A 15,166-nucleotide genomic window follows, 5' to 3' on the forward strand; every position below is an offset into this window, starting at 1 on the left:
TACTTTTGTTTTTCCCTGTTCTCTTACTCTTATTTTTCTAGCAGAAACCTGGATGAATTTCCTTTTGGTACCATTTATTCTTCAGGTCCTTTTGAATGGATGATTTTTTAAAAAGAGATCTGAAGTGATATTACCTTTATTTTATTTGCTTTAAGCCAATCAAAAAATTTTACAGTGATTTCTGGGGTAGGGACAGAAGCAAGGGGCTGTCAAGAACCACTGGGGCTGTGGCCCAGTCAGCCTGCAGAGGTGCAGGCAGGGTGGGCCCTCATTGGGGCAGCTGGAGGAGCATGGACTGCCCCGCCCCACCAGCAGGTAGGTGATGTTCCGAGAGCATGAGAGCTGGTACGCGATGTCCTCTGCAGCTTCCAGCTTGTGCAGCTCGATCAGGCCGTCCACTGTGGTGGCCAGTGAGTTGACAATCAACTCAGATGCCTTGGGGTTGCCCTCAGCATAGATGATAGCTGCCTTTTTCTGCTGCTCAGCCTTTTCCACCGCAAATCTGGCCCTCTCTGCTTCCTGCGGAGTCACCTGCTTGGCTTCCACCCCTTCTGTGAATTCCTTCCTGAAGGTCAGATGTGTCAAGGACATGTCTAAGAGGAGCCCAAAGGTGACTGCTCACTCCATAAGGTTGTCCGTCGCTCACCTTCCTGGAGACCAGCTCTCTCTGGGTTATTAGTTCTTCAGCATCAAAGCAAGCCACCACTGACTCGAGGATCTCAGTCATGATGGACGGCAGCACACGCTCATCATAGTCCTCTCCGTTGCTGGTGAAGATGCCAGGAAGCTGGTTAGCGACAGGCCAGAAGAGGATGTGCAGTGCGATGTTGACATTCTGTAATTCTTTGCTACCAGTGATGACTGTCACATTACACGGCCGAGGATGGCAGTCAAAGATAATTGGTTTCTGTACCCATGGGATGAGAAGGTGAGTCCCTTCCCCTACCACAGTGTCCTGTAGTCCAGGGAATTGGTCAAAGATGACAGCTCTGGGACCAGCATCCATGTTATATAAGATGGAGTTCACCACGCCTCCTGTAACAGCTAAGGCCAGGCCAAACTTGCCAATGGACTCAAACACTTTGGCAGCCATGTTTTCTTCTGCTGGACCCTCTCAAACCTGCTTCCATTCTGACCTCCACGTGAATTCCCCAACTGATAATGTGTTTTATTCCTATCATACTTATCTCAGGGCCTTTAATTAGGGTAAATGTTTTACACTTACCATTTGTCTGTTTATTCAACACCTTTTTCTTCCTATCTCAGCCAATTCTTTGACTTCATAGAGACATCTCCCCCACTGTTCTAACACTTTGTAAGTCCCTACCTCCTTGAAAGTTAATGCCATCAGACTTTGCTACCATTAGCCCTTTCTGTGTTACCTTGACATTTTCTTTCTTTTTTTTTATTGCATTTTAGGTTTTGGGGTACATGTGAAGAACATGCAAGATTGTTGCATAGGTACACACATGGCAGTGTGGTTTTCTGCCTTCCGTACCCTCACCTGTATCTGTCATTTCTCCCCATGCGATCTCTTCCCACTTCCCCACCCGCCGCCCCTCCCCCATTCCCCCCAATGGACCCCAGTGTGCTCCCCTCCCTGTGTCCATGTGTTCTCATTGTTCAACACCCACCTATGAGTGAGAACATGCGGTGTTTGATTTTCTGCTCTTGTGACCTTGACATTTTCTTAATCTTTATTATATGTCTTTCTTTCTTCTTTCTTTTTATTATACTTTAAGTTCTGGGGTACATGTGCAGATCGTGCAGGATTGTTAGATAGGTATACACATGCCATAGTGATTTGCTGCATCCATCCCCCTGTCATCTACATTAAATATTTCTCCTAATGTTATCCCTCCCCTAGCACCCACCACCCCCGACCAGGCCCTGGTGTGTGATGTTCCCCCCATGTATTCATGTGTTCTCATTGTTCAACATTGATTTATGAGTGGGACCATGCAGTGTTTGGTTTCTGTTCTTGTGTCAGTTTACTGAGAATGATGGTTTCCAGCCTCATCCATGTCCCTGCAAAGGACATGAACTCATCCTTTTCTGTGGCTGCATATATTCCATGGTGTATTTGTGCCACATTTTCTTTATTCAGTCTATCATTGATGGGCATTTGGGTTGGTTTCAAGTCTTTGCTATTGTAAATAGTACTGCAAGGAACATACACGTGCATGTGTCTTTATAACAGAACGATTTATAATTCTTTGGGTATAAACCCACTAATGGGATTGCTGGGTCAAATCATATTTCTATTTCTAGATCCTTGAGGAATCGCCACAAAGACCTAACACCATAAAAACTCTACAAGAAAACCTAGGCGAAACTATTAAAGACATAGGCATAGGCAAGGACTTCATGAGTAAAACACCGAAAGCAATGGCAACAAAAGCCAAAATTGACAAATGAGGTCTAATTAAACTTAAAAGCTTCTGCACAGCAAAAGAAACTATCATTAGAGTGAACTGGCAAGCAATAGAATGGGAAAAACTTTTTGCAATCTACCCATCTGACAAAGGGCTAATATCTAGAATCTACAAAAAACTTAATGAATCTACAAAAAAAAAAAAAAACCCATCAAAAAGTGGATGAAGGATATGAACAGACACTTTTCAAAAGAAGACATTTATGCAGCCAACAACCATATGAAAAAAAGCTCACCATCACTGGTCATTAGAGAAATGCAAATCAAAACCATATTGAGATACCATCACACACCAGTTATAATGGCGATCATTGAAAAATCTAGAGACAACAGATGCTGGAGAGGATGTGGAGAAATGGGAACACTTTTACACTGTTGGTGGGAGTGTAAATTATTTCTTTATTTTTTGAAGACTTTATTATGTGGATAGCTGTCTCCCTCTACATCTTCTTAACTGTTTACCATTCTTTGTTATTTAAAAATCCAAGTAGAAGCTTCAGCTAATACCTTGCTGTGTTAGTCTGGGTCCTCCAAAAAGAAGCTAAAACAGGATTAAACATACATAAAATTTATTAGGGGAATGAATGCTTTTGAGATTTAAAAGTTGTGAAGAACTCAAGAGAAATTTTGAGTCATCAAACTTTTTTGATGACTCTCATGTTTGACCTCAAGGGTGGAAAGAGGGAGACAAGAGCAGTTGGATAAAAGTGACTTAAATTGCAGTTTAGTTGTAAGGAAAGCGTTTTAAGGACATTGGGTGAAGGCTTGAGGTGAAATTGCCTGTCAGAGGGTTCTTGCATCTCCCAGGAATGGGCCTGCCATTTTATCCCCACTGCACTCAGTCATTGGTTGTGAGAAACCCATGGGAAGTATGGCTTTGTTGTGGCATGGTGATGAATTTTGGTACACAGTAGCTGGGTTCATCTGCTAATTACGAGCCCCTCAGCTGGAGATTTGTGGGGCATATTTTAATGGCTGTTATGCTTTTCTCTCAGTACTTTGACCTCCTTATCGCTAGTAGTTTTTCTTCTACTCTTCCTTAGCTGCCAAGTCCCATGTTCACTTTTGTCATTTGACCTGGTTATTGTGAGAACCGTAACACTTCCAAAAAAGATAAAAATGACTCATTCATTTCTTCAACCTCATAGAAACATCTCATTCACTCTTCTTATACTCATTTTTTCCTGATAATCTTCTTACTAAGTGTACACAGTGCATCACTATAATCAATCTCTTGCAATATCCAACTCTCTTGCCCCCACTTTAGTTCATTTTCTGTTTTTATAATAGAATGCCAGAGACTGGATATTTTTTGAAAAATTATTTTTCACAGTTCTAGAGGCTGGAAATTTCAAGAGCATGGTGCCAGCATCTGGCAAAAGCCTTCCTGCTGCGTTATCCCATGGCAGAAAAGCAAGCAAGCACATGAGTTAGAGAGAAGGAAAATGAGCCAAATTCAACTTTTTATCAGAGCCCACTTCTGCAATAAAGGCATTAAACCATGTACAAGGGTGGAGCCCTTCTGGCCTAAGTACCTCTTAAAGGTCCCAACTCTCAGCACTGTTCCAATGACAATTAAATTTCCATGTGAGTTTTGAAGGGAAGTTCAAATTATAGCCTCTCCTTCTCCTCTGTTGTATGTATCTGTCAAAATTCTGATTGTGTCTAAGTCCAATTATTCTCTTATTGTCTAACAGAGCCTGAATGGCTGTATGTTGTGAAAACTCCTGTTTTGCCTTTTCTTTTTTTCTTTCTTTTTTCTATTTATTTGTCTTAAAGCATACAGACTTATAACCATTTAACCACAAAACTCCAATGATTCCTCAATATTGTCTGACTATTTTTGCTATACTTTATTCTCATATGCTATAAAATGAATATTTTACATTTTCTTTTCTTTTTTCTCTGTATAATCTCACACTTTATTTTCAGCTGAAGCTCTTGCCTCATGTTTTAAGATCAATTAGATAAAAATTCTATAAACTTCTCAAAGCCCAATTTACCAGCCTTTCTACATCTTTACCTATACTTTTAGTCTTCTATTTATTCATAGCCTATAACATAAGATTTATGAGAAAAATAATCTTTTTTTGTTCACTGATATGTCTCTAAAGATGGTCCATTACCATCTTTACTTACTAAATATTTTTTAGATATATAGATCAGTCCATTGAATAATGATTATTTCTATTATACAGAAAGCTTATAGAAATACAGTGACTTTTCCAAATTTCCTAGATGTTACTTAAATTTTTCAGATGAGAATACTCAGGACTAAAAGGACTACTTGAGAGAGAGAGAGAAAGTGATAGAATATGGGTTGACCAAATACTCTTTCAATGATTACATAGGTTTTTGCTATGAAATATTACTACTTTTGTCCGTTGAGAACCAGTTTAACTTCTGGAATCACAAATTATATTCTTCTAACTTCTAATATTCTAAATAAGTTGGTTCTTAATATTTGGGGTGATTAACTTCTAAAAATCTGAATAAATCTATGGCTTCTAATTCAGAAAAATACACATTCACATACGGAAAAATTTATGTAAAAGTCAAAAGATTTGTGAATCTAATCAGGCCAATACATGACTATCCTCAGCATTGAAAGTGAGAATAAAATGAAAAGGAATGGCTTATACATTAATTCAGCTTGAACATAAGGATGGGAGCTTTGTCAACGTTGGTGGGGATGGTCGTGGGGATGGTCATGGTCCAGGTCTGAAGATAACAATCTGCTTAGGAAAGGCACTTGGAACTGGCGAGTAGACACATTGATGGTGGGCTGCTATTAAGATACATCAAAGATGCATTTAACTGGGTTGAACAGGAATTTGGGCAGGATTTCTCTAACCTTAAGTTACCTCAATTCTAAAATGAGTAAGTTAGATTGTATGGTATCTTAAGATTCCATTATGCCCTAAACATCTATGTCTACAGTTACTTTCATAGGTAAGACTAAGCATATCACTTGATCAAGTGAAAATATTTCAAGGCACTGTCAAGAAGACAGTGCAGATTAATGGCAGGCCTTCAGTTACATGGAAGGCCAAGTTTGTGTTTGTTCAGATAAATGTCTCGCATTGTCACCCAGGCTGTAGTGCAGTGGTGCGATCTCAGCTCATTGCAATCTCCACCTCCTGGGTTCAAGTAATTCTCCTGCCTCAGCCTCCTGAGTAGCTGGGATTATAGGCATGCGCCACCACATCCAGCTATTTTTTTTTTTTTTTGTATTTTTAGTAGAGACTAGGTTTCACCATGTTGGCCAGGATGGTCTCGATCTCCTGACCTCTTGATCTGCTGGCCTCGGCCTCCCAGTGCTTGGATTATAGGTGTGAGCCATCACATCCAGCCTTCTCTTTTATCTTTAGCTGTTTGTCTTCACCTGAAGAAGAGTAGCATTTCTCAAAGCCTCCTATTGTAGCACTTACCACATTATGTGAAAGCATTCTGTTTATGTATCAGTCTCCTTCTTAGAAAGTTACAACTTCAAGGACAAAAACTGTGTTTCCTAGGGTCTAGCTCAGTCTTGGTTTCCCCAAAATCTAACCCTGTCCTTGGGGTATGGTGAAAGGTCTGTATATGTTTGTTGAACCAAAGTAAAATGAACAGGCACACACACACACATACACACACACACACACACACACACACACACACACACACGAACAAAAAGGAATCAACTTAAAAGCCACACTTGTCAAATTTGAGAAGAAATAAAATCTAAAGTTGTCATTAGGCTTTAAGTTAACATCAGTATATCATCATTCCAATGCAGGGGCCATGAGAATATGGCACTGCCATGCGCTGAATCCTCAGCACCTATTTTAATGGCAAGAGAAGAAAAAGTATTTGTTCTTAGGTTGTCATAGGAGCATAGTCTGCATTTAGACCGAGAAGTTGTACCATATGTCAAAACAATATTTGGTAACCAAAATAATTTGTGAGTAAAAAATGAACCAAGTGTGTTTCTATAAACTTTTCCATCACCATTGGAACCAACTTCTTGAGCATTTAGATAAAAATATTACATCTTCCATAAATTTACTCTTTGTTAATTATATAACATTGTTCATAGATGAATAAGGAACAAAGCTGAAGAAGATAACAAGCAAAGAAAACATTATATTCCCATATGTCTCATGTTAAATATAGGATCATGGGGAGGTATGGTACTTCAGGATATATTATCACAATAATTGCTGTACACTGAGTGTTATATTTTTCTGTGTTGTTTAAGTAGAAACTCAACATATCCCTTTAAACAATTAAGCATACAGTCCGAATAACAAAATAATAACTTCCAAAATGCAATTTTAGTAGGTCCAAATATCTACTAAAAGTTAAGGTCTATTTACTTATTTGAAATTGAATGACTAAAAAAAAAATTAAAGTTATCTTTGGTGTTTTCATTTACCACAGAGAAATTATTTACCTTGTCTGAGAGGCTATGTGTTTGGTTTTGGCAGATTGATTATTTTCAAGATAGTTTCCCAACAGACCCTGGCATAAGAGCTCAGTCTAAATGAGATGAACAAGGAATGTGCTTTGTCACCAGATAGAAGTCTGTGGTAATCAGTGAAGTCATGTTCCTGTCATCAGGTGAAAATCACCCAGATAATGAAAGTTCCTTTTGTATACTGTGCACCAGTTCCAGAAAACATTAGTTAAAATTGGGTAAATTCTGCTCTGTATGTATTCTGTCAACCTCATTATGTTATTTTCTTAGTTGAAGATGAGACGCTAGGATCAAAATGTTGGAGTCAAATGACATATTTTCTATATTAATAATCCTTAGGTCATTGCCATATTCAGAATTGTATTAGATAATAACATTTAAAAAGCCCATTTTCATTCCGAGCAGCTCAGTTTTAGTAACTGTTGAATTTCACACCACCACCTCATATCCCTATACAACTGCCTACAGGAAGCACAGAAACTTAATTATTGACAGACTAAATATTTGCATCTTGTGGAAACCAGAATATTCCATAATTTAAGAACTTAGCAAATATTTTCCCTAAAACCAGATTTTGTACTTTATTGTGGGTTGCATTCAATAATAGCAGTATGAAATTTCAAACTGCAGTTGGGAACCTTTATCCTTTCCAAGGTCTGAACATGGATTGTTAGCTCTTTTTTCTTTTTAAAATGTTTAATCTTTGCCCACTTTTGCCATTTCTTCTTTCATGTGCGTGAAATGTCATCTTGCAAATTGGTGCTGCTACCTACTATTTTCCTTCAATGTGTGAGTAATTTCTGTAGCATGTGGATGCATTTGTAAAAGGCTACTGACTAAGGTTATTCTGTGCACAAGGATCTTATTTAAGAACATCCATGACCAGATTTTAATTTCTCTTGCTTATCTGCAGTGCTCTGCAAAAAAAAAAAAAAGTGCTTGATTAACCTCCTGTTTTGTGTAAAAGAATTGTTTTGTTTTGCAGGCACAAACTTTTCCAGGGAACTACAAAGTATCATATACACATCTTTTGAGAAATACAAAGGGCTATGAAAAAAATTATTGTTATTATTTTCTTATACCTTATAGGTAACCCCCATTTTAAGAATTGTCTTTGGCGTGTAGTGCTCCCCTCCCTGCTGGGGTCCGTTGGGGGGAAATGGGGGAGGGACGGGGAGATGGGGAGGTGGGAAGAGGTAGCATGGGGAGAAATGACAGATACAGGTGAGGGGAAGGAAGGCAGCAAACTACACTTCCATGTGTGTACCTATGCAACAATCTTGCATGTTCTTCACATGTACCCCCAAACCTAAAATGCAATGCAATAAAATAAAATAAAATAAAAAAAATAATTAAAAAAAAAAAAAGAATTGTCTTTGGGAAACCCTCCAAGTTAGGTGTCATGGAAACAACTCTGCCAGGACAAGATTTTCAAATCTTGTTTTTGTGTATCAAAACAAGTCTGTTGGAAATGGTTTCTATCCCTGTGAGCGATAAGGGATGAAGTTCATTTTATGCTGTTCTCATGCTCAGTTCATTCAATAACAGGGTTGTGAAAATGGCAGGGAATTAAGAAACAGAAGGTGGAGTTCAAGGTTCTGCTTTGCTACTTCTCCTCTGCATAAATTTGGGGAAATCTTGAGCCTGTTTGAGATTTTTTGCTATCTGTAAAATGAGGATGAATATACTTGCTTGACCTGGCTATTAAAATTAAAAGTAATCTAGGATTTTAAAGTGTTACACAAAGTTGGTTATTACAAAGACTGACTTATTGGTGTATTGTTTTCATCAGCAAACCACACACCCAAACTGTACTGTTTTAATTTTACTGAACTGCATTTTGACATCTATTAACCAAACTTGAGGGACACGATAAGAAAATTAAAACCTTTTTCTATTTATCTTAGTGTAGAAAAGTAATTGGGGAAATTTTTATGCCTCTTACAGTGTCCTTTTTTATGAATACCTAGAGACATGACACATTTTTCTAAGAATATCTGAATTACTTTTAAACAACTTTTTTCTGTGTTAATCTTTTAAGTCATATACAACTTACTGTGTTTTTCCCTTTACACTGGCTTCTAGGCAGTTCTGAGTTAAATCCATTGTTTATATCTAGCTAAATATATATGACTTTATAATACTTTACCTCACCAATGTCTTCAACTTTTTATATTTGACTATATTTTCCTTTTCTTCACCTTTCCGTTTTTATGTGCTACATGTGGCTTAAAAACTACATAATTTTTGGAATGAGGTGATACTATATATAAATAGAAAATAATTCTTTCTATAAGATATTTGAGGTTGATAATAATTGCTACCATATTCGGAAGGCTTACAACATGTTAGGCCCTGTGATAAGTGCTACCTATTATCTCTTTCATTTTTTGCCCCAAAGTTGTCATTTCCTATATTTTACAAATGATGATACTATGGCTAAGAAACAAGTAAATTAACTCATCTAGTGGCTCTCCTCTAGTACATTGAAGGCGATTGCTTTCCAATGTAGATTTGTCTGATTTAAATTCATCTTGACTAGTCATTGCATTATACTGCCTTTTATTGCTAAGTAAAATAATGTAACAAACGACTATCATTATTATTATTGCTGTAGAATTATCAAAGATTTTGATATAGTTGAATATTTAATTTTTACCAAAAGTATACACAATTAAAAAAAAGGATGTTTAAAAACTCTATTATTCATATTTTTGCTTGACAATTTGATAGTGCAAGTGTTTTGCCACATCTTGCCTTTACTGCCAAGAATGATTTCAAGGCCTATCTCCATATGTAACTTGGTGTACAACCCAGGAGAAATGTATGCCTCTTACTGACATATGGGGAAACACATCCAACCATCCTTTTTTAGAATGTAGCAAATACTTCCTGGCACTTTCTAACAATCTTCTGCCATGCTTTGTTCCTTCAAGTTGTACTTCAAATACCTTTGCTACTATTTTTCTCTTTGTGATCTTCAAGTGTTATTATCCACTGCCATATCTTTCTGTTTAGTTGTTTAAATGGGAAGGTTCTGTTGAGTCACTGTTTTTTTGGGCACATGATAACTGCCCTTAAGAGGTCTCTTTTATTTCTAATTTTATATCCATTATTTTAAAGAAAGATTGAGAAAGTGCAGGCCACATGGAATCAACCAAAAAGTGTAAACAGTAAGAACCTGGCTTGGGTAGTGGGAGGATGATATTTGCTATCACAATTGGGAAGGCGTTATGAAGTTAATAATTTCTGAATTGGGTTTATATTGAAAGGAGGGGGTGTCTTGAGGGTGAGGTGCTTAGAACCATGGAAGGGTTTTTTCTTCGTATCAAAGCCATATAAAATCCTGCCACACAGCAAGTTCTTCTCAGAAAAGAAGCAATGTTCAGAAAGCCTCAAAGATGTGGCCTAGGTAAAGAAGTCATTTCCAGGAAAATTGGTAACTACAGGCGGTCATTTTTCAGAGAACTAAAAGAGACAAGATCTCCATCACTTCAGCTTTTGAAGATATCTGTGAAGGAACTAATGGGAGCAGGAACAGCTGGCGCCATAAGTAATTCATAAAAACTCAACGTGGGGTGATCATGTTGAGTATTATATTCTGAAAGAATGAAATGCCTTTGCAATTGTGCTATCATTCCAGTGTAGACTCACATGGAATAAGGATCAGGATGGCACACAAAGGATGATCTGTCAAGTCTACTACATCAGACTATGAAAGAAAAAAAGGATATGAGAAGAACAAATAGTGAAAAAATTTTTTCTTAGCCAAACTTTTGGAAATGTTTCAACAAATTCTTATTGAAGTATAATTAATTAGAAGTGAGTTTCTGCACCTGGTCTTTTATTTTTTACAATTTGTTTTTGTGTGGAACCATTTTATTCATTATGTGATATAGGCGTAATTCCTAAGGTTGTAAACTTTTGGAAGGTCTACAAATACATGTGCAACCTGAAAAATGACTTAATAACTCTATAACATGAAAAGAAAACTGCAAAATCAAAAGGAATTAATTCTTAATGAAATATCCACAAAGCATATTATTTTACTTGTTTCACAGCAACGTAACTGCTATACCTTATGATAAATAATAAATAACAAGAAAAATGTGAAATATTTATTCTCAAGCAAAATTCTAAAAATTTTACAATAAAAATATTCTTAATGCATGATGTAAGCATTACAAAATATGCTTGATATGATATGTAGTGAGACTTTTAAAATTAAGAGAGCCCCTTGTCTAGGATAGTTGTCACTAAACAACTCATAATGGGTTTATGTACATTTATTTTCATTTTCTGTTGGTATGTAACAAATTACCACAATCTTAGCAGATTAAAACAGCACATTATTATCTCATACTTTTCCTGTGTTAGTACTTAGGACATATAGCTCAGTCCTTCAATCAGGGTCTGGCTGGCATGAGATCAAGGTGTCAGCCCAGGCTGTGGTCTCACCTAGAGACTTGACTCAGTTGGCTAAGATAGAGTCATCATGGGAGTGATATCCCATCATCTCTGGCATATTATGTAATCTAGTCAAGGGAATTACATTTCATCACTTTTACTATGATTTACAGACAAGAAATCACAGGTTCAGCCTATGCTCAAAATGAGATTATATAAATTGGAAAGGGGATCACACGTCCTTAAGAAACTTATTGGGGGTTATCTTAGGATGTGTCTGCTATAATGTTTAAAGTTATGTTTTTTAAGGTTTTGTTCTCTAGTATGGGTTCATTTATTGTCAATTATTTCTTTAGTTGTCTTTATAAAGTTCTGAGATAAAGAACCCTTTCACTTATGTTATAGATGACATTTAGGACTAGTTCAGCACATAGTAGGTACAGAATTAATGAACTGCAGAAAAAGTTTCTTTTGACTACAGGAAGATATGTAAAAGAGTTTTGGGAAAGATTTGTTCCAATTTGATTGTGTCTTACATTGTTGAAGCATGCATGCTTCAAGTATTCTAAGAACATTCACAGTAAGCTTAATACAGAGCTTCTGAGGTCATAGAGTAGGTTCAAGGCTTTATAGTAGCAGAGTCTAGAAGGCTAAAAAGAAGGCCTCAGTTAGGACTGAAAGTAATATTACTAGTTATCAGTGTATTCTGATGCCCTTGCTGATCACTAACATTTATCTCCTCCTACGGATGTTCTTCTTTTGTTTCTCTCCTTTCCTCAGCTCTCCATCTCTCATGCTTTTTGTCTTTCCTGCTCATAACCTCTCTCCACAGTTTGGCTTTTCTTTCATTTTATCATTTTAATTCTTCTAATATTTACTTCTTGTAGTCTATTATTCCATCTCTGAGGATTATTACTTCCATCAATATTGAGAGAGAGCGCGTGTGTGTGGCTCTGTGTGTGCATATCTGTGCATATGTATAGTTATGTCAGTATATAAACTTGGTGTGTTAAAATCAGACGGCTTTACATTTGTGTGGTGGGGTATATAGGCCTTCGTTCACACTGATATGGAGGAGTCAGGGTCACCTGAGCCATGGCTGGAGTAAGTGATGCCTGGGATATGCGTGTCCTTGAAAGAGCCTGGGAACTCAGTGGAGCAAGGGGCTTTATTGGAGAGGCCTTCCTTGTAAAGATTTCACAGATGGAATAATTGAATTCCTAACAATGAAGTGAAGCTGGATAATTGTCAGAAACAGAGGAGAGGTTTTTGTGTTTTGGAGTTTTATTTGGTAAGATTCTCTGACTCTTGGCTCAGTGCATTTAGGGCAGGACTACATATCTAACAGCAGTAGCAAATTTTAAGATCCAGGTGAGGACAATTAAAGTAAGAGTCCATGGATGATATTATTAGTTTTAAGTCTATCACTCTGGAAGCCAAGTCATGAAGAATCCTGTATGATGGTTACCTCTATTGGCTGGCATGATAAAACATAAAGATGGTTGTATAAGTTCATGGCTCCCAGTTTAAATTCCCATTCTGAAGAAGGAAGCTATGTATATTTAGAAAATAGTCGCTTCTCTGTAGGAGTGCTTTATACCACAACCATCTGAAGAACTTTCAAATCCAGTATATTTTGGTATCAGAACAAATAAAACCACATCTTCAACAAGTGAAAATTTCGAGTCTTCTCCATTTTTATTTTCTCGTCTACCAGTGATTACAGATGCTTAAGCTAGCCTCCTCAGCTGAAAATTGATGGATTCAGAACCAGCCACATGGTGTGCTCATACGATTTTTGCCATCTGTCTTTAAATACAACACTCCAGCATGTGTCTGTAAGTAACTTAACCAGAAAATTTCCATGTGGAATTACTAATCAACCTTGAAGTCCACATTTCCAAACAGAGAGATTATGGAAAGATAAAGAACTAACAAGGGGAAAAAGATAATTTGTGTAAGGAAATAGTATAAAAGAAGAAAAGAAAAGTGAAAGTAGGTAGAGAATTAATTAAACAGCAGGAAGGAGATGGACAATTTCCAGAAACAATATTTTTCTACCACTTGAAAGCTGGGGAGCTTAATTTTCTCTTTTTCTGATAATTTGTGAGAGATCCTCTTCAGAGCGACTACATTTTATTGGTCCAGTTAGAAAACATTCATTATATTGGAACAAGTTAAGTCTGAAGATAGTCATTTTAACCCTTCTATTAACATTGCATTGTCTTAGACACTACAAAAGTTAGACTGTATTTTAAATGAATCTTCACAAATAGATTGTGATTTCTCTACTTTTGCAGCTAAATTCAAAGTGAATAAACAGACCTTTGAAATGTATTAAAATTATCTTTATTCCTATATACTTACCTTTTAAAATAAATAAAATACTAATTTTTTAAATAAACTGATAAAATCATATTCAAACTTAAGGAGGCCTGGCCTGATATGAAAAAAGCAGTTGTATCCTAGAATATCATAAAAAGAGCAGGATTCAGAATTAAGTCTCACTTCTACTTGTAAGAAGACTTCTAATCAAAAGCTTCTTCTTGGAGAGTATTATATTGTGCCATCAAACTTCAGTCTCTTTCTAATATGTCCTTGATATAGAACCTCCATTAAGGAAGCCCATAACCAAAATCTCCATTTAAGAGTATAGGTTTGTACAGACTCTCTCTCAAACTAAGTGGGGTTTTGGAAACTCCCCAATGCTGTTTCAGTTCTTAAGGGAACATTAAAATCAAGCAATATGCAGACCAGATAATTCTTTTTAAAGGCAGAAAGTGCTTCTTTTATGCCAATACTTTATTTTTTCGAGAAGCATTAGAAATCATAAAGAGTGAATCTATATACTGCCCAGTAAAATTTGGTAGAGAACAAGGACATTTTCTTCTTTGAATTGTGTTCATCTTTTGAAACATTTTATCCACAACTAGAGAGTAAATGCAGATGCTTAGCTTGACTTAGAAGTTTTATGGAATAAGAACATATGTAAGATGCTTTACCTGTTGTTGAAAAAAATAAAAAACCATCACATGAAGTCATTGAAATTTGACACTGAGGATGAATCCAGAGTCACAGTGATCACCTCTAAATTGGAAGACTGATGATTTGTCAAGACTGGATGTCAACTTTCAATGGCTAAGTGTCACTGAAGAAAAGTACCCGTAGCTCTAGAATACAAACAGGAAAAAAAAAAAAAAAATCGAATGGGAAAGTACATAACACCAACAGTGAGTTATAAGAATGACATAGGAGCAAATGTTAGCTCATGATGAGTTTCTTCAGTAAGGTAAATTGACTTATTTTTTTTTTCAAAAAAGAATTAACTTTAAAATATAAAATTAGTCTTTGTAATGTGATAAATTGGAACACTTTAGAATATGAATGGGGAAATATCTAAAATAATCACAGAGTAAACATAATTAATTGAAATAAACTAAACCCTCTTATTAAGCATTTTCAAAATTTAAAATATGGTTATAGTTTTGATGTTTGCTAAGAAAATAGCTAAGTCCAGATTTCTACTGTTTCTTAAAATGTTTCTATTTGATGCCACAAAGGTGAAGAGACAGTCTCCTCCATCAACAAGTGCTGTGATTGAGAATATGCTTTTCCATTCATCGATTCAACAGGGGAGAAAGAGGAAAAATACTTCTGAGTACATGAAGGGAGTTATTAGATTGCTTAAATGAAGCAGTATAATGAAAGGGAAAGAAAAAGAATTGGAGTAAGATTAAATTAGCTGTGGGGCATTGAAAGTACTTCATACTCTCTGATTCTCTTTATTTGTAAAATAAAGATAAAAATATCTGGGCAGATTGTTGTGATGAGTAGTGTTTGCCAAAGTCATCATGCAAAGTATGGCA

The 15,166-nt window shown here is 36.4% G+C and overlaps 1 pseudogene; it reads right to left on the reverse strand.

Moving 5' to 3' along the window:
- Nucleotides 1–268: 268 nt before the first annotated feature.
- Nucleotides 269–1,093, reverse strand: LOC101034784 (prohibitin 1 pseudogene; annotated as a pseudogene).
- Between the last annotated feature and the right edge of the window lie 14,073 nt (nucleotides 1,094–15,166).

Source organism: Saimiri boliviensis, chromosome 15 (genome assembly GCF_048565385.1).
Source record: "Saimiri boliviensis isolate mSaiBol1 chromosome 15, mSaiBol1.pri, whole genome shotgun sequence".
NCBI classification, from domain to species: domain Eukaryota; kingdom Metazoa; phylum Chordata; class Mammalia; order Primates; family Cebidae; genus Saimiri; species Saimiri boliviensis.